The sequence below is a fragment of the Gallus gallus genome, chromosome 7 (assembly GCF_016699485.2).
Source record: "Gallus gallus isolate bGalGal1 chromosome 7, bGalGal1.mat.broiler.GRCg7b, whole genome shotgun sequence".
NCBI lineage: Eukaryota > Metazoa > Chordata > Aves > Galliformes > Phasianidae > Gallus > Gallus gallus.
The window spans coordinates 6,522,933-6,546,866 of NC_052538.1; positions in this window are offsets into that span (position 1 = coordinate 6,522,933).

Below are 23,934 nucleotides of genomic sequence, written 5' to 3' on the forward strand. Positions count from 1 at the left end.
CCAGGCATTTCTTGTGCAAGCTGGAAACCTTGGGTCACCGAGACACAGGTCAGCAGAGCACGAGCTGCATGCACTTCCCTGTCCTCATCTCTGCAGGTGGTAAGGGCCTCGAGTCTGGGAAGCAGGGGGAGCATGCAGCAAATATTGCACAACGCTGAGCGTTATGGCCCACCTGGGCACGTGTTTTGGAGGCAAGTTCTCAACAGCACCACTGGAGGGAAAAAATGGACACTGAAAGAGCAACAGGTATATCTGTTTCTTCTTTGTCTGCAAAACTCTCTGCGGAGCCTAAGAGGAAAGGGCAGAAGGGTGGGATGCAATGTTATCTGCCCACAGTGGTGTTGGTATGCAGGCACACATACCTACATGTGCCTGTGCTCTCCTCTGGCTTCCTGAAGGAAACAGGGCGTGCATGTGCTCTCTGAGTGGCATTTCAAATGCAGAATCCTTTTGTTGCTGCATTTCTCCTTTCCTTTTTTTCCAAGAAATAAAAGAAACTATTTGAGATCACCTTATCGGGTAGGTGACAGGATAATTGGATATGCCTCAGTGTGGCTGACATGTCCACAGATACATAGAGGAATAGCATGAACATCTCAGCGACAGGCTCAAACTTAATAAGTGTTAGGGACAAATCTAATAACCGCTCCACCGGTCTCAACAGCTCTTTAGCTGATAAAAGCACCACGGGCTCTTTCTCAGTGCCTTCACTGTTATTTAACCCTGAGAGAGCATAGGTTCTGCAGCTGCAAGCCCAGTGCTTCCCAGGTAGAAGGGATGGGGCTGGGGTCACCTCGCTGCCCACTTTGCCAGGGCTCTGCGGGTGCCTGGAGAACACCCATGGTTGGACATGTCCTAACTCAGCAGCACATCTGCCTCAGGCCTCCTTGGCAAGCCCTGTTGGCCACCCCTGGAGAAGCCCAGATGTTGTCAGCTGCAGGATGGAGATCCAGCCAGCAAATATTTCCTCCTTGGTTTGTGATGGAGACAGCTGGTGCGAGGCTGGAGAGATATGGTTGCCCTCAGACAGATACAGACATGTAGCAAGCTTGCCTTGGATGAGTTGAGAAGGGCATCCATGACCTTACAGCCATGTCCTAACCCGATGTGTCCTGCAGGGAAGCTGCATAATTTCTCAGGCGCTCTCAGGTTGGATATTAGGAAAAATTTCTTCTCAGAAATCGTGGTAATGCACAGCTGCCCAGGGAGGTGGTGGAGTCACCATCCCTGGAGGTGTTCAAGAACCATGGAGATGTGGCACCGAGGGACGTGGTTTATGAGCATGGGGGGATGGACTGATGGTTGGACTAGATGATTTTGGAGGTCTTTTCCAACCTTAATGATTCCATGATTCAGGGCACAGCAAAGACGAAGGAATGGGGACTCCTCTATGCTGACACCATGGGCACACTCCACACCCCACATCCCACTTCTCTCTGCTTGACACTTCACCACCAAAGTGGTCACACCTGGTGCATCAGGCTAAGCCCTTGCTCCAGAATAAGTGTGCCTCCGCAGGCAGTTACCCTGGGAGAGGCATAATAAAAGCAACACCAACTGAATTTCCTCATGCATAAGCAGGTTTACCTGACCTTTGGCCTCCCATACAGCTTGTACTTCATGGCAAAGCTTTTAAGAAAGACTTGCACAACCCTATGTACTGGCCATCAGCTGTCTTGGGGATGGTATGACAGCTTACCTGTACAAAGGCTGAGGAAATTTCAGGCCCACTGGATGGACTGAGTCTGCCCTGCAGGATGCATGAAACTGAGTCAAGTTTATAGAATCACAGAATGTTTAAGGTTGGAAAAGACCTCCAGGATCACCTAGTCCAACCAACCCACCAACCCATCCCCACCACACCCACTAAGTCCCTCAGAGCCACATCTTCATGGTTCTTGAACACCTGTAGGGACGGTGAATCCAACATCATCACAAGATGAGTACTGTGCAAAGGGGTATCACAGTGAGCTGGGGCTCCTAGGGGCAGGCAGCTCTGTAGGATGCTTTCCAGGGATAAATGGAGGCACGGTGGGACACGTCAGCAGGAGGAAGGGTAGCTAAGTTCATGTGCAGAAAATGTGCCCAATCTCTCAATGCCCCCTCCCATGCCCATGTCCTTCGTGGGGAAGCAATGGAACTGGGCATGGCAGAAACTCAAGCCAACGAGGTATCTGGTGAGAGCACAGCCTTGGTTCTGTGAGATGGAGCCAGCTCTGTCCCATGGAGGATGAGCCACCTCTGCAGCAAAGCACATCCACTGCTCAGCCCAGGCTGAGTCATGGCCAGCAGGAGTGGCTTGGCGTGAGAAAAGAAGCTGAATGTGTGAAGACAGACAGACAGCCTTCCTCCCGCAATGGCTTCAGTGAAAAAAAAAACACTGCCCTTTTCCAAAAGTGCCTTGCATCTCGATTGTTTTTGTATCTGCTTATTAAACAGAGGTTTGGGAAGGAAATAATGCATTTCTGAGCTTATCTCGGAGCACCGAGCAAGACGGTGGTCATTTTTCATCCCCATATTTGGAGCTATCATATTAAGCACTGAGCAACACTTACATACAGTAACGTGGTTATGAGATGGTGCACCTAATCAAATTAAGGGCCACATTTCTCACCCACCCCTGCAGCAGGCTGGACATAGCACTCCTCCCCGTGGCTTTCAACACCCAACCCGAAGTCCCTCCAAACCTGACTGAAAGGTATCCATTGGGTGCCATCAGCTTTGTTTCAGGCATCTGCTTTCCTTACTGCTCGTTGGGTCATGGGGCTCCTGCCAAGTGGTGGTATTAAGGCTCACATCCCCCTGCAGTTTGGATTTCCCAGCAGAGATGAGCTGGATTTTATTTGCTCACCGCTGTGTAGATCCCAGCCTGGGTCATGGGTCATGCAGGGTTTGTGTTGTATCTCAACCACAGCCACAACTAGAGCCGGGCAGGAAAACTTCACTGGGAGAAGCCAGCAAAATAGCCAGCGTCATAAAAACGCTAAGAATTTGGCATGCTTCTATCACAAAGTTCGTACTTTCCAGCACATCAAAAAACAGCTTTATCCAAGCAGAATAAATACATATCCCTGCTGCATCCCCGTGATGGGAGCCTACCAGCTTCCCTGCCCATGCAGAGCCACCAGCAGCATCCCCGACTGGCTCCGGCACAGAGAATTTCCAGGCTCATCCAACTACCTTCCATGAAACACTCAGTTTTCAGCAACCCCCCCCCCCCCCCCCCAAAAAAAATAGAGAGCCCAACTATTTCCAGCTCTTCCATAGCCATTTTCAAGGTTCATACACTTAGCTGTTGAAGGCTGCAGACACATTTATTATCTTTTTGCAGTGCCATCTGGCATTTGTGTATCAGAAGAAGATTACATGTATGTCAAACAGGGGGAAAAATATCTTTTCCTGTAACAGTTGTAGAAGCCGGGGGGGGGGGGGGGAGCATAAAAAAATTAAATCCTGGGGACCATATGGAAGGCTTTTTCTTCAGCAATCCATCTTGAGCAATTAGGAATTGTCACAGCCAACAAGCAGAGCCTGTGTCTGCTGTGGGCGCTGTGCAGAAGCGAGGTGACAGGGTCAAGATACCTGGGACACTGCATGGCCTGACATAGCCTGGGAGCACAAAACCTCCTGCCCCAGCTCCCCAAATGGGGAAGGGAAAAGAAAGAAGAGAGGGAACAAAACAGGACAGCTTGCAGCGTGCTAAGTGAATCAGAGCAATGGCCTTTCTTTGCCTTTCGGGGTTTTATCATCACACGTCTTGCGAAAGCAATAGGTGTGAACCCGCGGTGGAGCCTCGCCAGGTTTTCAGTGCTTGCTCTGTGCCTCCCTATGCTGGGGATAGTGGAAAATTACCAGCGTCTCCTCCCAGTGCTTCCATGCAAGCTGGCTTTGGCAGGGTGAGGAAGTCCACCGCTGGCATGGGGCGGAGACAGCACTGTAGGGGTGTCCTGTGGAGCAGGTGAGCATGTTGTGCTCACAGTGCCCACTTCTCAGCCCTATCTACCTGCTTGATAAAGCAGCTACATGGTCACGGCTTCACCCAATGACTGCCAAAACCATCCCCAGCAAGGGACACATGCAACACGTGGGCCTTCCTCTCCCACCCCTAGCTGCAGTAGCCCCGTGCCCATAGGTGCCTTGGGACGGGGGTGTCAGCCCCTTTCCCCACCCTGCCCTAGCATCCCCCTGCCCAGCAGCAATGGCTCCACACCCTGCCTGCACTGCCCCACGCAAACACCTACAGTGGCATTTCTGTGCAAGGCCATGTGCCACCGCTCCTAGCAGCCAGCAGGCCTGAGTCACCGTCAATGCCTCGTTAAGGCTGGACTCTATCACCCCAGGTTCTGGGAAGGGACACGGAAGGGAGGCCAAGGGGCAGAGAGGAAGCTGAGCCTCTCCAGAGTGATTTAAAGGACTGGGAGTTTTAAGCTGAGGAGAAAGTACAGCGGTAGTTCATCATCAGAGAAAGTTAATTAATTAATTAATTGTCTAGTGAGAACAGCCTGACAGCAAGAGGCAGGGGACAGGTGAGATGGGGATGTCAGAGGACGCCCAGGAGACAGCAGCTGGCTCAGGCTTCTCCACCTTCCTGATACGAGCCGTGGCACCAGCCTGACCCTAGGGATGCTCCTGCTTTCCTCGTCTCATCCCTCTATAAAAGGCTCCCTTTGGCTCCGTGGGCTGGGGTGGGAAGGGGCAATTCCTGGCCTGCAGCCTGCACAAAATGGGGAAAGCTGCTGCTCCCATGCAGACACGTTGACACCACCACACTCCTGTCCCCTTGCCTTGAGGTGCTACAGGCAGCATGAAACAAAAGCAAGTCACCAAAGCAGCAACTGCCTACCTAAATACCTACACAGCCATGCTGGAATTCATAACCTGCTTGCTGCCAGGCACCAAACCCCAGGCCTGTGAGTCCCTGCCCTGTGGTGCTGCCCATCCACAGAAGCAGTGAGGACATAAAGAGGTGCAATGGGAGGCTGTCTGCAAGCATTCCCGCCTTTAATCTGCTATCCGTTACTGAAGGTTTTATTCCTATTCTGAAAACTGGGGGGAAACATGTCTAGGCTCAAACGAAGCATTTTATTTTGCTAAAACAGGAGGATTTTGTCTCCACCACGGCATTACAACAATTTCCATTTCAAAAGTCGGACATGATTTTGAAGTGAAAATTCAGACTGTCCCATCCCCAAAGGCTAACAAGGGATGTTCCGACTTTTTTTTTCCTGGAGGGCACTTTTGCATGAAATCAACACACTACTGCAGCAAGCTTTACATCTAACAAGCAGCAACATTTCACCAGCCAAACATCCCCGTGGATCTGCACCAGCCAGGCACTGGCATGCCATGTGCTCCATCCTTCCTCCGGGATATCGCCTGGCAATCCCACACGCGCCTCTCATTAGCACTTAATACACAGCAAGAGGAGATTATACCTATTTCTTCCAACCAAATTAATCTTCTAATGTTTGAAAATAAATTGCGGTAATATGTACCAGCAGGTGTTACCTCTTCAATGTTGTCTTGTTTATAGCCAGTCACAAGACAACATTCTCATAACATCAGAGGTAAGCAGATGGCACTTATTAATTTACATTGCAAATATACTGCTAATACGTACGTTGAAAAGCCAGTTCTGCTGAATGTGGCTTTACCTGGCTCATGGTGCACATCACAGCCCAAACTCCTTAGCTGGGATCAGAAAAGGTGCTGGAAGAACTCTGTCCCATTGGCTTTGCTCTTGCTGAAACAAGACAACAACGGGTTCTCCCAGCCCCCTAAGTAGTGCTCTTCCTTAATTATTGTATTTTAGGATGTATTTTGGGGGGCAGAAGATGCTACAGCCATGCTGGAGGACTGGGCATATGCAACAGGGCACTGTGGCATGGAGCTGTGGGCTCAGCAGACCCCCCTGGGGCATTATTCTGGAGCAGTGCTCAGAAAGTGAGGAAGACCTGAAAAACTGGGATGTTGTGCTATTTTTTTTTTCTGCAAGGAGAGATTGTGTGTGTTAGATGCATACCTCCCATCCACCCAGGCAGCTTCCAGGTGCAGCAAAGACCTCACATCCTTGAGACAAAGAGGAGAGTCTTCGTCCTTGGCAGCACCGTTTGCCCTCTTTGAGACACATGTGTCTATCGTTATAGCTCTATACACACACAGCCATGCAGATGCATGCAGATGCAGACATCTCAGCCATGCTTAAGCTCCTCCCATCTCCTTCCTGTGACTTCCCGTGGAGGATCTGTGCCTCAGGAGCAACATGTGTGATTTTTTTAATAGCAGCAGTAAAGGAACTACCCCAGGGGAGCAAAGTCTTTTTGCACCCCCTCGGAGGCCTGTTTCCACAGGTGTCAATCAGTGCCCCAGGCATCAAACCGGAGGATATTACACCCAAAGTTATTAGAGGCAGCGAGACTGCAGACTGCATGAACACAGCATATGTTCAAAAGTAAACAGATTGCATGAAACTTTTCTAACACGCTAAGGGGCCATCAGTGCCGAAATCAGTGTTCCTGTGATGTGGAACTGACTGCAGGGAGAGGAACGTGAGGTGGTAAGAAGCTGATGGCTCTGTGTGTTCCCCTTGCTTTTGCAGCTCTGCTGGTGGCTCTGCTGAAGCATGTGCTGACCCACCATGCTGCAAGGAGAGATGCATGGGCGTGCAGTAGCTGAAGGATTTGCAAAGCATAGAGTCAGAATCACAGTATCATTCTGGTTGGGAAAGATTTCTAAGATCACCAAGTCCAACTGTCAAGAGCAGTGATACAGTGGCACAGCTGCCCAAGGAATGATGGTGTGACCATCCCCAGAGGTGTTCATGAGCTGTGGAGATGTGGCACTGAGGGACGTGGGACGTGGGCACGGTGGGGTGAGGGTTGGTGGTTGGTGATTGGACAAGATGATTTTAGAGGTCTTTTCCAACCTTAGTGATCCTATGATGCTATGGCAGCTCGAGGACACGCACCCTGTGCAAGCTCCCAGCTTGTCCAGCAGTTTCTCTCAGTGTTTCCTAATGCAGGGTCTGGGCCTGAATTTGAGCTACCACAGACACAGGCTCAGGGCTTTCACAAAATGGTAGCAAGGGCTCTGCTCTGCCTCTTGTGGCTCCAGCAGAACTATACTGGGAGATGCTGTGGGGGCACACAGGAGTCATGCCATGGGAAAGGAGCGGGTGCTGGGAGAAGGAGGCCTGGCAGCTGTCAGCTCAACCCAGTGGGGAGCAGCGCAAAACAATAGATGCCTCTGTTCCAAAAATAGCTGGCTATGTGGATGCTTTCCAAGGAGGAACCCAAATCTGCAGTGTGCACGAGGCAGGCAGCAGCATGTTGGATGCCAGAGAAGCCGGACAGGCACATCTTGGAAAGCCAAACAAACACGCCAACAAATAGGCAACGTGTCAGCCAGAGGCCTAAAGGAGCAGGTGGTGAAACTGCACATCTTGCTGAAAGATACTCTGGGCTTGGAAACTGGTCATGCAGGGCTGGCAGGGCAGCCTGCCTCTTTGCAGAGCCAAAACACACGGCCTTTCCCTGAGTAGGGCTGATCACCACAGCACTGCTACTCTGGTCACACTACGGCCACTGCGGCCTGCTCTGTTCCTTCACCTGCTCTCCAGTGGGTCTCTGCAGTACTTCCAAAGGGATGTGCCATGGTCCTGCTCCCACGAGTGAGCTTCTTCTCTCCTTCCCAGGCACAGAAAGAGAGGCAGAGCCAGGTGGCACCCAGCAAGGCTTGCCTAGCTGTTGGAGCTGTCATTTAACTTCCTTGAGCTCCATGATAGAGCATATTGAAAAGCTGTTTGGATGTGGTTCTGGGCAGCCGTGGCACTGCTTGAGTAGGTGGGTTGTACAAGATGACCCCCAGAGGTCCCTTCCAACCTCAACCTGTGAAGAGGAAGGAGCAGCAGAGAGAGGCTGCTGTGGGCTGACCACAACTTCCCATTCCCCATCCCCACTGTGTTGCTTGGCGGGGAGGAGATAGAAAGGCCAGGAAGAAAGGACCTGGCTCCAGCTCATACCTGTGGCCCTGGGGACTTCCTGACAGTCCCCCCACTGGCCAGGCAGTTCAGCCCAGTGAAAGTATTGCTTCTAACCCATGTGTCCAATGTCACACATATTCAGCAACTACTGTGATCTCAAGGGGAAAAAAAAAATCAGGAGGCCTTGTTAATAAACACAGACCTGGGTTCGTGCGCATTTTGAAAGAGCCTTTTGCTTTTTGAGCCTGCCTGGGCTCCATCTTTGAGGTCTGCTCTTCAGGCAGAGGAACAGAAATGCTCTCACTCTCTCCTCCCTTCAAACAGAAAAAGAACTACTGATGGAGGTAGCTTAGCAAATATTGCAAAGCTTAAGGGGAGCACGCAGTCTTCTTTGACAGAACACTCAGTCTTTATGTGTGGTGGGCCCTAAGGGTTACATGTTAGCTCCAGAGGGGTCTAGGGACATCAAAACTGTAACTGGGTGACGACCAGAAGAAAGGGGAGGTGGGAAAGAAGCAAGCCTATAGGAGAAGATGATTCTTGTTCTCAAGGAGCAATGGAGACCATTACAGACAGACATGCCATGAGGACACTGTGCAGCCCCACCAAGTCCATGTGATAGCAGTGGGAACCAGCTATCACCTTCACTTTGGCAATGTGAAATCCCAGCATGGCAAGTAGAGCATCGGGTCTCACTTGTAGTCAGGACACCCCTAGACAGTGCAACTGTGGGAGATCCCCTCTGGTCATGGTTGCAAGGTTGTTGCAATAGGTTCTTGTAATTCCACCTACCACTGTTCTGGGTTGGTGCCTGTCATTTTCATCCAGGCTGTGATTATTGTCTCTTCACAATGGTAATGGGCAATGGTAGTGAGTAATGCCACTGCGCAGCTCAGGTGGAACAATACTGTAGATGTTTGGTTGCTGCAAGAGAGATTAAGGAGATTTAGTTCCTTACCCTGAGTCAGGAGCCATATGAGCAGCATCACAGTGGTGCAGATGTTCTGGCTCTTTACTAAGCTGTTCTTCAGTCTATTCAAAGCCTAGGTGCAAAATGAAGGCACCTGAGCATCCTGGCATAACATTATCCTCACATGTTTTAAAATCCACACGCCACTGGGTCTGAGCAACATGCCTGTGGCAAGAGCTGGATCTGCAGGACCCAAGCTATGGCAGAGAATCACCCATGTCTGCATAGTCTGCACTTGGGAGAGGAAATTCACCCTGGCTGCCAGCTCTGGGTGATAAGGCAATCTTCCTTCTTCTCTTCTTATCAGTTGCTCCACCTCTGATATTTTTTTCTAGTTGCACCCAAAAGCCTGCTCTCCCCAGCATTTCATATCCTGCTCTGCATTTTCCCCTGATTACACTGAGTCACATTGACGTCAACCAGGCAGTGAGGGGCATGCTAATGGGGCATCTTTCATAACCTGCCCGCCCTGGGGCACTCATTACATGCTGGGGCTGCAAGATACAGGTAACGGCACTGGGACTGATTGCAGGCAGTCCCCAGGGAACCCACACTGGTCTTTCCTCACAGAAAACTTTCTGGGAACAAGGCTGAAAGGGGGCAGATAATTTGGCTGGCATGCACCAAGCTGTTTGCAGTAGTTATTTTTATGTGCATTGATGAACACAGCACCCATACAAGGGGAATCACTTCCAGAAAGTGAAAGAAGTTAGTTTACAGCTCAGGTTGTTGCACAATTCAAAGCCTGACATGGCTTTTTTATCTTTTTACTTTGTGTAGTCATGGTCAAAGGTGGTCACAGGAGGTGGATTCCAACAGAAAATAACTGTGAGAGGCCGTGGTATCAGAGGCATGCAAAAAGCTGGAGGATGGGGATAGGGCTTTACCCCCAGAGCCACAGGACAGACTCCTGCTCCCAGACTCAGCAAGGTGCCTCCAGAACATGTCACCTGCACAGGACCCACACATCTATCCCAGGACTAAGGTCAGAGGTCTGACCACAAGCTTCCAGCTTGGGTGATGCTTCTTGATGATTCATCCTGAGGGTATCTGTTCTGAGCAGCAGACCCATCAGGAGTTATCCCTGCAGGCCACAGCTGTATTGCAGCGCCGGACAGGACTTCTTCCATTTCCCTTTCACTAGCATGTCTTCTGAAAAGAAAGCAAAAAATCAATAATAATAATTAAGAGCTCCCCAGCCCTGATTCCTTTGCCCACATATCTGCTCCTTGCTTGAAAACTTCTGCTGCTGGATTTCTGTTGCTTAAGGAGGGTTGTTTGCATATCTCCTGCCATGGTAATCTGATAAATGCTGACCTAGTCTGGGATTCAAAGAGCCCACGTTTGGGGAAGAGGGCACAAATCTGAGCTTTACTTTGGGCCACAGCCTTAATTATCAGACTATGATGTCTCCTTCCCACGTAATGAAAATCCATTTCTTGTCTTTGGGAAGTCTATCATAGACAGAAGAGACTGGCATGGTTTGCACATGGGAAAGAATTACTATGAGTTGCTTTTTAAAACATTTTTATTGATGTGCTCCCGGTCTCCTGTTTGCTGGTGGGTAATTAAGTCAATTAACAAGCATCTGTTTATTTATTTCCCTCATTTGTGAATGTAAGCAGTTTGTGTAGCAGTTTGTAACAAGGGCCTGCTGTAGCTTGCCTGCTGATACATGAATATTCAGGCGACTGCTAGTCTCCATCCATGGCGACTTGCCTCCTCCGCCCCAGGAATTGGATGGAGCTCCACACCCTGCACAGAATACCTGTCTCTGGTTCCTCCTGGTGCAAGAACCAGCATTAGATCCTTGGAAACTCATCTCTGCATCCCTGAGCAGACCAGAGTCCCTTCCCACATGTTAGTCCTGACCATCTGGTGGCCCTGACCTTACCTTTCGGTGGCCATGATCTTCTGGTGGCCCCTGAAGGCTCTGTCCAGAGCACAGTGGTGTCACAAGAGCGCCCAGACTCTGCTTTCCATTGGCTCCTTTGCAAAAGAGCTTTGGCTCTTTATGCCCAGAGCTAAAGCTGCAAACTAGGCAAGTGAGTTTTCTGCAAGGAAGAAATAACTTCTGGTGATGTCTTCAAAGAGTTGTTCAATCACAGGGAGACTGAGGAGGCCTAGGAGCAAGAGAAAAGGGATTAGCAGTATCTGGGAAGAGCATTCATCACGGCAAGCAGTTTGCAGGGGCACATCTGCTGCTGACTCCTCTCTTCCAGATGCACCGGTTTTATTGCCATGTCAGCAGGATGAATGTTTACTCCCTTCTAAAGCCGTCAGGCGACTCAGATGCTGAAACTGTGTAAAGCTAAGCATGCTTGTTTTGTAGAAGGGGGAAACGATGCTTTCAGATGAGAGAATTGCCAGAGAGAATTAGATTGGACTGCATTTTCTGCTCCTGATGTGAGATACCATCAGCACCTTCAGAGGAGGTGGCAGGAAAGCCCATAGCCTGAACACGTGCTGGGAAGTGAGAAGACAGAAGTCCTGACAACCCAATCAGAATTCCCAGAGTTCAGTGACTGAATTAGCTTAAAGGGACAACTGGAACTCAATGCAGTGTTGTTTGGTTGCAGCATCCACCAGTTTGTAGGACTTTCCTCTCCTCTTCAAAGCTGATGACTTCATGCTGGGGTTGTCAGCACCAAGTCTGGTGTGCAAACTAAGATGGAGTCCTTGCAGGTCAAGAAGTCACAGGCGGCAGGGGTGAGGGAGGGAGGCAGACATGGACATGCCCTGGACAGGGAGCTGTGGGTGCTGCAGACCTCACACTGGGGTGCGAGAGGTGTGTGGTGCTCTTCAGCCAAAGATCTCTCTGAGAAGGGCCATCCCTGGCTGGGAGGCCCAATGGGATCAGCAGCAGTGGGGACTTTGCTGGTCTGTGGGTTATCACTACTGCTTGAGATGTTTTCATCCACTGCTGCCCTGGGACCGCACAAAGGACACCTCGGGGAGCTGACCGCACCAGATCCCATTTTGGCTCTGGACATGGTTTGCTGAGTTGCTGCTCTGCTGGTTGTTTGGAGCAGATGGCCTCGTTAAACAAGAGCAAGTGCTGCCAATGCCTGCCACTTGGATTAGCTGTGGGCTGTAAAGTGACACCCATCCATCTCCTCCCCATGCTCATTGCTGGCTGCCTGCCCCCAGCTTTCCCTACAGCAGTGCCCAACCTGATGATGTCCCACTGTGTGTCAAGGTGAGGAGAAACAGCCTCCTTCCCATCACTGCCTCGCTGCCCTCCTTTCTGCAGGCCTCCTCCTTCCCCCCACTGTCTCACCCCGCTGCAACCTTAATGCTTGCAGCTGTGAGTGTGCCAGGGTGCTGACAGGACTACAGCTGGCAGGAGAAAGCTGCTATTGATTATTGCTTCATATTTTGGTGGATAACAATTGTCATTTCTGTCTTAAATTAGCTCAGTGAAATCAGAGTCTTTGGCAATACTGGGCCCACCCACTATAGGAGCACCTCAGAACCTCTCAGCAAATCTTACTTCACCTTGACTTCCTCATCTCCCTTTTTCCACTGGGGAGGTATGGGGAGGTGGTTCTTATGGCTGCATGACCTGTGACCATGTAGCATCACACTAATGTCACTGTGTGGACGTCCCCCCGACCAATCTCTGTAGAGGTCCCATCAACCTCACTACATGAACATCCCACCATCACTCTCCAGGGACGTCCCACCAGCCACACTGCATGGATGTAGCAATAGGACAAGGAGGAATGGTTTTAAACTGAGACAGGGGAGATTTAGGTTGGATGCTGGGAGGAAGTTTTTCACCCAGAGGGTGGTGACGCACTGGTACAGGTTGCCCAAGGAGGTTATGGATGCCCCATCCCCGGAGGCATTCAAGGTCAGGCTGGATGTGGCTCTGGGCAGCCTGGTCTAGTTGTTGGCATCCCTGCACATAGCAGAGGAGTTGAAACTAGATGAGCATTGTGGTCTTTTTCAACCCAGGCCATTCTACGATTCTTTGTCCAACCAACTGCACTGCATGAGGGTCCCACCAGCCATGCTGCATGGAGGTCCCACTGGAGCACAGCATGGTCCCCCAGACAGCTTCAGGCTCCGTGGGCTGCCCAGGACTCAAGGATGGTGACAACAGATCTAGCCTGAGCACAGGGAATGCTGACTTCAGCTCTTGCCCCTCTCCAGGGCTGTCACTGCTGCCAAACCCCAGGAATTGCAGGCTGACACTGGGTTTGGTGCACAGGAACATTCTTTGGCAACAAAGACAGATGGAGATGTTCTGCCCTCCCTGGATAGCATCCCATACTGGGTGGGATTCAGATTAAAAGCTAATCATAAGCTGCTTCTTGTCAGATTTTGATATTTGGCCTGTTCCAGTGTTTCATTCTATGTGCGTATTATGGTGTGCAGAGTCGGGGGACAAGGAGTTACCAACACAACAGCAGAGGAAATGAACTTCAGCATTAGGGCAAATATAAACCTCTGGGATATGATGGAGGAGGGGAGTTTCTTCCTCCTGCTTTGCCCTCGGAGAAACCACACTCATAATTGAATCCTCTAACCCCTCATTTAATCCAAACCCTCATTTAATTCTTTTTAAAGTCTCTGGAAGACATACACAGTGAATGAGTATTATTTTCCTGGGCAAATGAAATGATACACATTTCCCCAAGGAAATAATTTCTGTTCTGCACCTTTTCCTTAATCCCACACAATTTGAGAGGCAGCTGATTTATAGAGGTTGGAAGTTCTCCTTTTCCCCTCCACTGCTGCCAGAAATGCAATGGATCCTATGTTACTTTATGTGGGGTGGGGATGAGCCGTCTCAGCTGGTGCAGGGCTTGGTGCACTCAGCATGGTCCTGCACTCACTGAGCTTAAAGCTTATGGCGGAGTCATGCCAGAGGCTTCAGACACCAGCAGAGGATTCCTTGGTATTGCAAAGTGAATTCTGAACACAGGACATGCCAAGGATTGTCCATGCTTCTCAGTATTCAAGGTTCCTAGCAGGACCCCCAGCTCCACCTTGGATTCTGGCTTCAATAGCACCAGATGCTGCAACTTCAGAAAGGAGAAGCTTAGAGGTGAGGGAAGCTGGGAAGCTTGCCGTGCCCTAGGAGGGGAGGAGGGGGGCCTAATTCCTCACTGTGTGCATCCAGCCGACAGTCTTTAATGACTGTCTCTGGCAACTGGAGCTGAGCTACGCATCTGTGCTACCGCTTTGTCTGGCCTTTGGATCAGAAGACACAGTGAGAGGCATCGGAGGGCTCGCAGGGATTAAAAGAATTATTATTCTCCCTTCTTCTTTTCACATGACAAGGTAGGAGGAAGACACAATGGCAGCATATCATGACCACTGAAAGGGGATCCGAATCTCAGGGAGGAGAAAGAAAAATGTGAAGTGGGATGAATCCAGTAATTGGTGCACAGGAGGAGGAAAGACAAAGTGGAGCAGGCAGAGAGGTTACTTTGCAGATGTGGGTGTTTTCACAGCATTTTTGTAATGCAGTCCAAGCAGGGTCCCTCTCTGCAGTTGTTTTATTACCACTAATAATTACCTCTGTCTAATGCCTTTCCTCTTCCAAGACCTTTTTAGACATCGCGCGTTGCACATGGAGCCAACAAAGATGCTGCAAGCACTGGGGTTGGGTGGGGGAAGGGAAATGCTGTTCAAGTAAGACTCTGTTTAGTTAATCTTCCGAACAGGATATCTGAAGGCCCAATCCACCCTTCACTCAAACCGTGTACCCGATGCACCAAGATTTTATTGTCTCCTTCCACAGGGAGATATGGGGCTGTGCATCCCCTGTGGCCGGCCGGTTGCTGGAACATCTTGTCCTTCCCAGAGGGAAGCTCTCCAAGGCTTGCACATGTTTGTGGCTCCTGCCCTTGATGGTGTAAGAGCCCCACACAGGAGGATTTCACTGACAAAAGGACTGCTCTGGGCTCCTGTTCAACAGGGAGATGAAATAATCCTAATGGCATCATCTCACTTGGCCTTTCCTTTGCTCCAGCTGTTCCTGCTTCTCCTCCAGAGATGCAGCTGCCTTCAATAGTCACTGTATTGGAGAAGAGTTTTTGGCTTCTGTCCCCTCAGTGCCCCCTGCACCTTCTGTGGTGGTGGAGCTGCTCATGAGGATGGTAACATGAGCAAGACAAAGGCTGCCTGTCTTGTGTGGCCACGTCTGGATTTCAAGGCAGGCTTTCCTGTTTGGACAAATGCACAGCTTGGGCTGAAATTCAAGAAGGTGAAAATCCGTGGGCTGCACATCCAAGAATATATCAAAGTGAAGGAACTGGGAGCAGCCATTTCCATGCAGCACTGGGCACAGCCCCTGGCCTCACATCCCTGTACTGTCCAGGAGCAGGGAGATGTCAGCAACAGTGCACGCCACAGTTTGCCTGGATTTCCTCCCAGAAGTGACCAAACCAGGAACTTGGAGGGGCTTAAACTAAAAAAATACCCATATACCTAAAAGTACTGGAGGCACCAGCATGGCTAATTACAGTGTCTCCATGAGTGGTAAGGTTTTGAACTGGTTGAAAGCAAGCAGGGCTGTGAGCCTACAGCAGTCAGCCTGCTCATTTCTGACCTCCAACCACTGCTTTGGTTCAGACATGAGTGCTGCTGAAATTGCTCCCAATTCAGGGAGGAGGGTGTAAACCTCAGCTGCAGCAGAGTTTGTGGGCAGATCTGGTCGCCATTCTTTCCTCATTCCCGCTCTGCAGGAAGGTCTCCCTGGTGGGCTCAGGTTTTGCAAACAACATTCACCAGCTTCCATGTGTCCCAGGAGCCAAGTCCAGGGACAGAAGGCTATTTTTAACTTTCTGTACCCTCATGCTATAGTCTCTCTCTCTGTTTTCTCAGTGCCCAGAAGCTCTCCCTCATGCAGAAGCTACGTGCTTTCTCCCTAAATCGACATAATCATTGATCTCAGTGGATTTCCCCAAATGGCACAAAAATATTCTACTGACAGAATAATTCTGATGGAATTTGCAGGCCTGGCAGATGCACTGAGCACTTGTATAGCACTGTGCTGATAGGGTGAGCAGCGATGTTTGTTCAGCCTCCCTGCATGCTTGATGTGTCATCCCCAATTAGGGGCTGGCCTGACAGCAAGGGACCTTGAGCCATGCTTCTGGAGGCATTGAGATGCCTGTCTGTCCTCACTTCCATGCTTGTAGGGGGGAAGATCCTTCTTGCCTCTGGCACACTGACACGTTGAAACGTGCCACTTCCATAGCACTTCCTCACACAAACTGCTGCACGCGGCCAAGGGGTGGATCAGCAAACATGCAAAGCAAAGGAAAGAAAACAAAAAAAAAAAAAAAAAAAAAAAAAAGAACCAAACCCACAGGACCGCTGCCCACTCTACGCTGCCTGGAGGGGAAGAAACACAATGGAGTGATTATAATAAGCCCATAAATCAGTGGGGGAAAAGTGGGGAGTATAAACACCGAGACGATCACTGGATATTCAGGGAAATGGACACATAAGCAGAGGCAGAAGTTTTAATAAATGCACATTCCTGGGGAAGCTCAGCCTCTGGCACTGGCAGAGGCTTTTCTGCAGAAAAGAGACAGGCAGGGCACCGTGCACCGTGGGGCCGGCCAGCAGGGGCCCTGCCGGCAGCCTTGGCTGAGCTCCTTCTACCGTGTTACTTCCACTCTCTACCACATGTGCTCTTTCCACAAACCTGAGCTTTTCCTGCACCCTGGCAGTGGCTCTACTTTTATCTCAGGGGTGCAAGTGCATTGTGTGAGGAATGAAAGAAATCATGCTCACCATGCCAGGCACTGTTCGCAACTCAAGGGCATCCCCAAGGAGGAGCCCATAAATATGCAAAAGGTGGCCATCCCTGGAGGTGTTCAAGAAACGTGGAGATGTGACACTTTAGGGGCAAGGGTTAGTGGGCACGGAGGTGATGGCTTGGCAAATGAGCTGGATGATATCAGAGGTCTTTTCCAACCTGAATGATTCTATCATCCTACGAAAGCACACCCCCTCAGGCATGACTTTTGCTTGATGTTCTTTAGGCCCATCCACTCAGGACCACATTCAGCAAAGCTGCCACGTATCACTCAGAACCTGACACCTGTAAAATGTTTGCCAAAAGCCTCCCTTTTGGCTTCAAGCTGCATATTACAGGCAATAATGGCTGACAACACGTTCCCTGAAGGCTGCAAAGAAGTCCTCATATTTGATATGGCAGTTTTTCCCACCTTCATTATAGGCATTACAGTGCTTTCTCAGTGATGGCTTCATGTTTGTGCCATCAGCTACAGGAAGATGAACATGGGGGATCAGGCTACAGATCTGCAGAGGGAAGAATGCTCACCAGTACCAAAGCCAGCATCTGACTGCATCATACTGCCTCCAAAATCCTTGCCTCTTCAACTCACCTGCCACTCAAATTTCCCTTGCATGGCTGGCAGAAGAGTCTGTGCCTGTAGTGTGCAAGAGGAGAGCCCTTCCCTGCCATGTTCTGCTTGCATAGGCAGCATTTCTGCTGTTAAATTCAGAAAGGCAATAACGTTCCCCAGCAATAGATCCTGCTCACGATAGCCCAGGGAAAAGATAAGAATCCAGGAGATATGTTATTCCTGTTGAAGTCTTGGTCACAGTGACCTCTGTGTATTACTTAAACTAAGCTGCTCTTCATTTGTTTGTTGTTCCATCTTCTTTTTAAAGAAAGTTCCACAGACCTTAAACCCCGCTGTGTATCTAGGTTGCCTTTTTCATTTAATGAGGCAAAGACAATTTAATTTTAAAAAGATGTCTACCTCATGCATGGAGCTGTTGCTGCAACCATGTACAGATACTATCTGTACTGGAGCCCGTGGAATTGTGGAGACCCCACTGAAATGGGAAGGCAAAGTGTCAACAGCAAAATGGAGCTGGCAGAGCAAGAGCTCCCTCTTCCTTGCCCTCCTCCAGGAAAAAGAGGAAAAGCCCTTTGGGGAGATCTATTGTGCTATCGTGAGCACAGTGCTGACCACCATGATGGAGATGTAGGCCTCCATGAGGGAGGTGCAGTTGCCATGATGGAGATGCAGGCTGCCTCAGCCTCCTCTTCTCTGGGCTGAACAAACCAAGGGACTTCAGCTGCTCCTCATTACATCTTGCCCTTCAGACCCTGCACCATCTTCATAGATCTCCTTTGGATGCTCTGCAAGAGCTTTACATCCTTCTGGTATTGTGGTGCCCAAATCCGCACCTAGCACTTGAGGCCAGGCCGCACAGGGCGGAGCAGAGCAGGACACGCTTTCCCCAAAAGAGTCTCCTCCCTTCCTGCTCTTATAGAAAGCCCTGATGGCAGCCCCAGCCTCTCCAGGTGGGACAAGTCCTGCAGAGCACAGCCAGCACCAACCTGTGTCCTGGGAGGTGCAGAGGAAGGGCAGGGGGTTTGGTGGCTAGTGGTGAGCGTCCCGGAGAGTAGGAGAGAGGGCTCTCAGGCACTTCTACAGAGCTCCCCATGGCTGTCCCTACGCCATTTCTATCACAAAGGGGTTACTTCTGGAGCAGCAGGCACACACAGCATCGTTCAAAACCCCTCTGTGTAATTACAGATCCACGGTTTCTTCTGGGCTTCCACTTATTTAATCATCCTGTCTCATCTGCATTTAATACCCTGAGCTCTGTCAGAGGGCAGAAACGCAGCCTTTACATCCAGAAGGACATGAGTTCCCTGCAACAGCTGCTATATTTAACAAAAAAATACACTGTGTTGTCATGGCAACTGTGCTTTCTAAAAATAGAAATGCCATTTACAGCACAGCCCAGAGCACAGCAGAGCTCACGGAAGCCGCTCTAGCAGCGCGCTGGGAAATGCAAGCAGACTTTTGTTCTGTGGGGGAATTGGTCTGGAGCAAATCATGCAAAACCACCCAACCCTTCGCTAATTAACACCTCAATTTACTGCAGAAGATCCCCATTTCCCTGTACTCAAATACTGCTCCATACTCTCTGGCAGCTCTGCTCGGAGGGTGCTGTGCACGGTGGGAGCGCTGGAGCAGCTGTGCAGCGATGCACTGCATGCTGGCCTGGGTGTGCGGCTCTCCCTGCTGGCACAGAGATCCTTGCAGAGCAGGCTGTCCCAGCGGGAGCCCTCTCCTCTCTGAATTACTGACCCCATCAGCACAGCATTGCTAGCAAAACATGCAGCGGGCACCCTCCAGTATAAGCCAGCCGAGCATCTCCCGAAATCTGATTAGCAAGGCTGAGTAGTCACAGCCTGCTTCTGAACAGCAGTTGTTTCCTATTGCAGCCTAAGTCTCCAGTCATCTCACTAATTCTCCTCGACATTTCTTGCTCCAAGTGGAAGGCTCACGCTGCCAGATTGCAGCCCCCCCGGTGTTGTTTCTGTGCCCCGTTTCCTCACAGGAGGAGCAGCAGTGCGGTTGCTGCAGTACCCTGGTTCAGCAATCCTGTGCAGCACTGGGCTTCTAGGAATCCTCAAGCGCAGCGGTTGAGTGCTGCATGCTTTCTGGATGATGCACAGCTCTGCTTGACTTCTGCCTCATTCTTTAAAAGGAAGGCATTGGATAGCAAGGAAGGACTCCTGAAGAGGAAAATACTTCACATTGTTGTACCAGTGTGCGTGAGTGCCCATTTTTTTTCCCCCTTAAGAACAAAAACACCTGGCCAGACCCAATTGGAACCCGAGTCAGCCCAGTGCAATATTTCCCCTATTCCATGGCTGTCACCAGCAGCCCTGAAAGAGCCCAAGGGATCCTTTAGCGTGCATTTGTGGGGCTACTTGCAATGGTTTGCAGTAGTGCCAGCGCTTCCCCAAACACTCACTGCACACTCTGCCTCAGTTTTATGCCACTCTCGTGTTTCCTAGGTTCTTCCCTTTGAGTTTTCCCAATAACCTTCAAGGCAGGATCTTCAAACAGCTAAATTTAGACATCTGTTTAGAGAAAGGGATTTGGTGTACCTTGTGGTCTCTGTGGATACATTGGCTGAGAGGGATTATAGGACTCATATGTACTGAAAAAAAAATACATTATGTCCCCAGAGGTGTCCAAGAGACGTGGAGATATGGCACCTGGGGACATGGTTTATTGCGATGGTTTCACAGCTGGACTACATCTTAGAGGTCTTTTCCAACCTCTATGATTCTACAATACTATTCTATAATGGTGAAGTCTTACTGTGGGTTGAAGTATCACTGAAGGTGATGTCACTTGGCTTCAAACCCTGCTCACTCAATGGCCCAAATTCTAGCTGCAGGCCCTCCTGGCAGCTCATGGTGCCAAGCAGAGAAGCGCCCACCAGCTCATGCACTTACAGGTGCAGATGTGGCTGTTGCTTCTGCAAGCACAGCTTATCAGGTGGCCATACATCATTTAAGCAGCTGGACCACAGTGTGTTCGTGGGTGAAGCCTGAAGCTGAACCCTAGGGACTGATAACCAAAACCCTTGCTAAGACCCAGGAGAACAACGGTCAAACCTGTACCTGCCTTACAGTCTTTGTGGCTGAAGATAAGATCATTGCTTTCTCTGGGTGATTAAACACACATCAGGAGCATCACTTGCCTATTTGGACAGCTTGCCGATGCCGTGCCAGGTCCACAGGCCTTCTCTGCAGGCTTTCACACAAATTCATCATTGCAAAACTAAAACCTTTGCTCGCCATCTATGAGCACCAGGTGTTGCCAAATGCAGGAACCCACCCTTCCTGACAGCATACAGGGAGACCAGCGTGCAGAAGCCTGGCAAGCAGCAGGGATCTCTTGGCTCACTGCATCTCCAATCCATGATGGACGCATCACCACTGCCTCCCATTCAGCTCTTGGCAAGGGAGCCCAGCTCAATCAGCTGGGTCTCTGCCCGTGTTTGCACAACACAAACAAAGCAAAACCCCAAAACCTGACAAGATGAAAACATTTATGTGGGTGTTTAAACTGGTACGTGCCCAGAGAGTGTCACTGGGCACCCTGCTCTTGTACATGGTTGTACCCAGCACAGTGCTGTGGCTGCAGGGAGGTGCCTGGAGGCACTGTTCAGGAGCACCAGCACAGGCTCGGAGCAGCCTTGCTCAAGGACTTCAGGTTTTGTTTGCCTCATCCTGCTTCATCCTGACCCAGTTCCTGACCAATCCTAACTCGCTGCAAGCTCTCAGCAGAGGGTATATAAATAATGGATGTTTCTATGACTCCTCTCACCACCTGTGCTGTCCCATTATAATATCAGCTCAGCATATTTCTGCAGCTTCCCTCGGTCCCCAGGAGCTGAGCATGCTTGCCCTCCTGTATTTTATCTTAGCTCTGGCCTGCACTTAGTCCTTCCCCCCTTGCAATGGCCAATGTGGGCATGGATGGCATTGCTTCAGCTTGCAGGCTGATAGACACACACTGGTGGTGGGATCAGCACGGCAGCAGTACCTTTTTGCTACCAATGAGGGCTGTGAATTCCCTGGCACTTACAGTGCATGAGTGAATCCGGGATGCATGTGTGGTGTGTGAAAAGAAACACTGAGGTGTTGAGTACCAGAATTAGAAAAATGGAAAAGGGTGTGGATGAAATTTAAATTCCAGTGTGACAACAAGCAGTCCATCTCCTTGGGCTGGGCATGGATGTTTAGCATTGAGTCGGACCAGGTAGATCAAGTGGAGGATGCTTGCTGCTAGGTGCTGATGCTTTTAAAGAAGAGTGGGGAGTTAAGTGCACAGATTCTGTTATTGCTAATGGTGTTTGTGTTCACAGCTCCCCAGGCGTTGCTTTAGAAACAGCCATGCCCTGGCTGTTAACCTAGTCTCACCTGCTGTTTAGCTTTTGATACTCAGATGCAAAATTGCATTTTGTTTGGATGTGCAGAGCATGTCATCATGCTTACCATGGGAGCTGCAGTTTGCCTCCTGTACTCCTGCCTTTTGGCTATTTGAAACAAACAAAAAAAAGAGATTGATCTACTGCACCTCAGGAAAGGTGGGCAAGCAGGCAGTGGTCTCACCTGCTGTCCTGGATGGTTCTCAGCACTGGATGCACGTGACACTTCATTGGGTAATAGCAGCAGCAGAAGTATCATGAACAAACCTTAGCTTCTTCAGGTCCTTCAGTGTCCTGCATCATCAGTGCAGAGGTGAGCCATGCCTTCCTGCTGGGTGTAGAAGGAATTTCTGAAGAGGACTTTTGTTAAAGAGAAAAACCCTGGTTTCCCTGATGCTGAGCACTGCAGCATCCCCTTCAGGGACTTTTCTCTCCCTGGGGTCTTTCTCAAAAGAGATGAGCTGAAGATTTCATGACGGCATCCTTCCCTCCCCAAGAAGACTTCCATCGCTTTGTGAGGATAGATCATGTGTAATGGCAGCCTTCCACAGACTGACCCAAGAAATCAAGGTGTGTGCTTTCTCAGGGAAACCCAGCTAACGGAGCTGTCCCAGCCTCAGCCTGCTGATGTCAACCACAGGTTTGCAATGACCATCCTGTACAAGCCCACAAGGTTCCATCTTGCCAAACCAGGTATTTGGCTAACATGTGAACTGTGTGGCAATCATGCTGTGAGGGTTGACTGCAAAATAGATCATGACAAGTGCTCAAGATTTGCAAAGATGAGGCAGAATAAATACAATAAGTTTCCTAATTCTGATGTAGATCTGAATGGATTCATCTCCACCTCCAGGGTGTCTGGAAGAAACTCGGTTGGTTGTACAGTCCCAAAGAGACCAAGGAGACACATCGCAGCAGGACCGTGGCACCAGCACTTCCAGGGGGATGCAACTCACCTTCAGAAATCTGCATCCCAGGATGTCCACCTACAAAGAATCCTTGTCTTTCTCCTGATCTCATGCCACCAAACTGGCTCATGGTTTTACCCTGTCCTTGCAGGACTCCCTAGTCTTGAGGCATGTGTTCCTCCACTCCCATCAGCTGACAGTGGTGGGCACAGACTACTCTGTTCTGGCTCTGTCTGGACTCTAGCAACTTCCCTGCAACAGGAAACTACTGCCCTCCTGGACGTCTGGGTGGCTTGAGTGCCAAAGAAGGGAAGTGACTGTAAACCAGAGAGAGACACTTCCTTGTGCTTTGGCCAAGAGATGGTCCTGGCCAGTGCTGTCTGTGTACTTACGATAAATCTGACTTGCTTTGTGCTTGGCAACATACCCTGTGCAATGAACGCACTCACTTCTGGAAGGCAAAAATGAGATAAATTGCAGCAGGGCTTGCATTTCATTAGTAAGCTATGAGGTGCCCATGTTACAGACCAAAGGACACGCTGGTGCATCCAGCCTGCTGGAAATGATCTGACCTCTTCAATGACAGTGATCATATGGGCACTCAGCATAGCTGCTCTCTCAAAGGAGGGTCTACTAACAGAGACAACATGATCTGGTAAAAAATTGTCCAAGTTTCTTCTTTCCAAGAGTTACAGATGAAGAAAAAAGAATGTGATTCATTACCAAGCCTTCCCATTGGCAGCAATGCTTTCTAAAACAGGAGCAGACATTTGCTTCTCCTTGTCCCTTGCTTTGCATGCACTTGTATTGCTAAGATGACTTTTCTCCAGGGTACATTAATACTTCCTAGGTCAGAAAAAAAGCCAGAAACACACCATGAACTCACTCAGTTTTCCCATCCATTCACGTTGAAGACCCTAAAACCAAACCTGGAAGAAGGTGTAGAGCCAAGCAAACACAGAGCCAGGACTGTATCTCACTGTGACTTCTCCCTCTGGCGTTTTCCTGATCAAAATCCCATATAAGCACCCTGAGCTATGCCTTGGATTTCATTTCTTTGCTCCAAGTTCATCAGGGTCTGTCTTCTGGAGGCGGGAATAGAGCAGCACAGCTATTCCAAAATAAACAGCTCCACAACTGCTTTACTGTAACAAGGAGGTTGTTTCCTGAGGGCAAACCATTTTCATTCTGGAGGAAAGTGTTGGTGGGAGGAATAGCCAGAGAAAACCTGGCTATGCTGCTCTTCTGGAGCTATCATCATCAGGTAGAAAGACCAATGAGTTTCCCCTGTGCAGTGCTTGTGGCCAAGCCAAGCTGGCATATGGGAA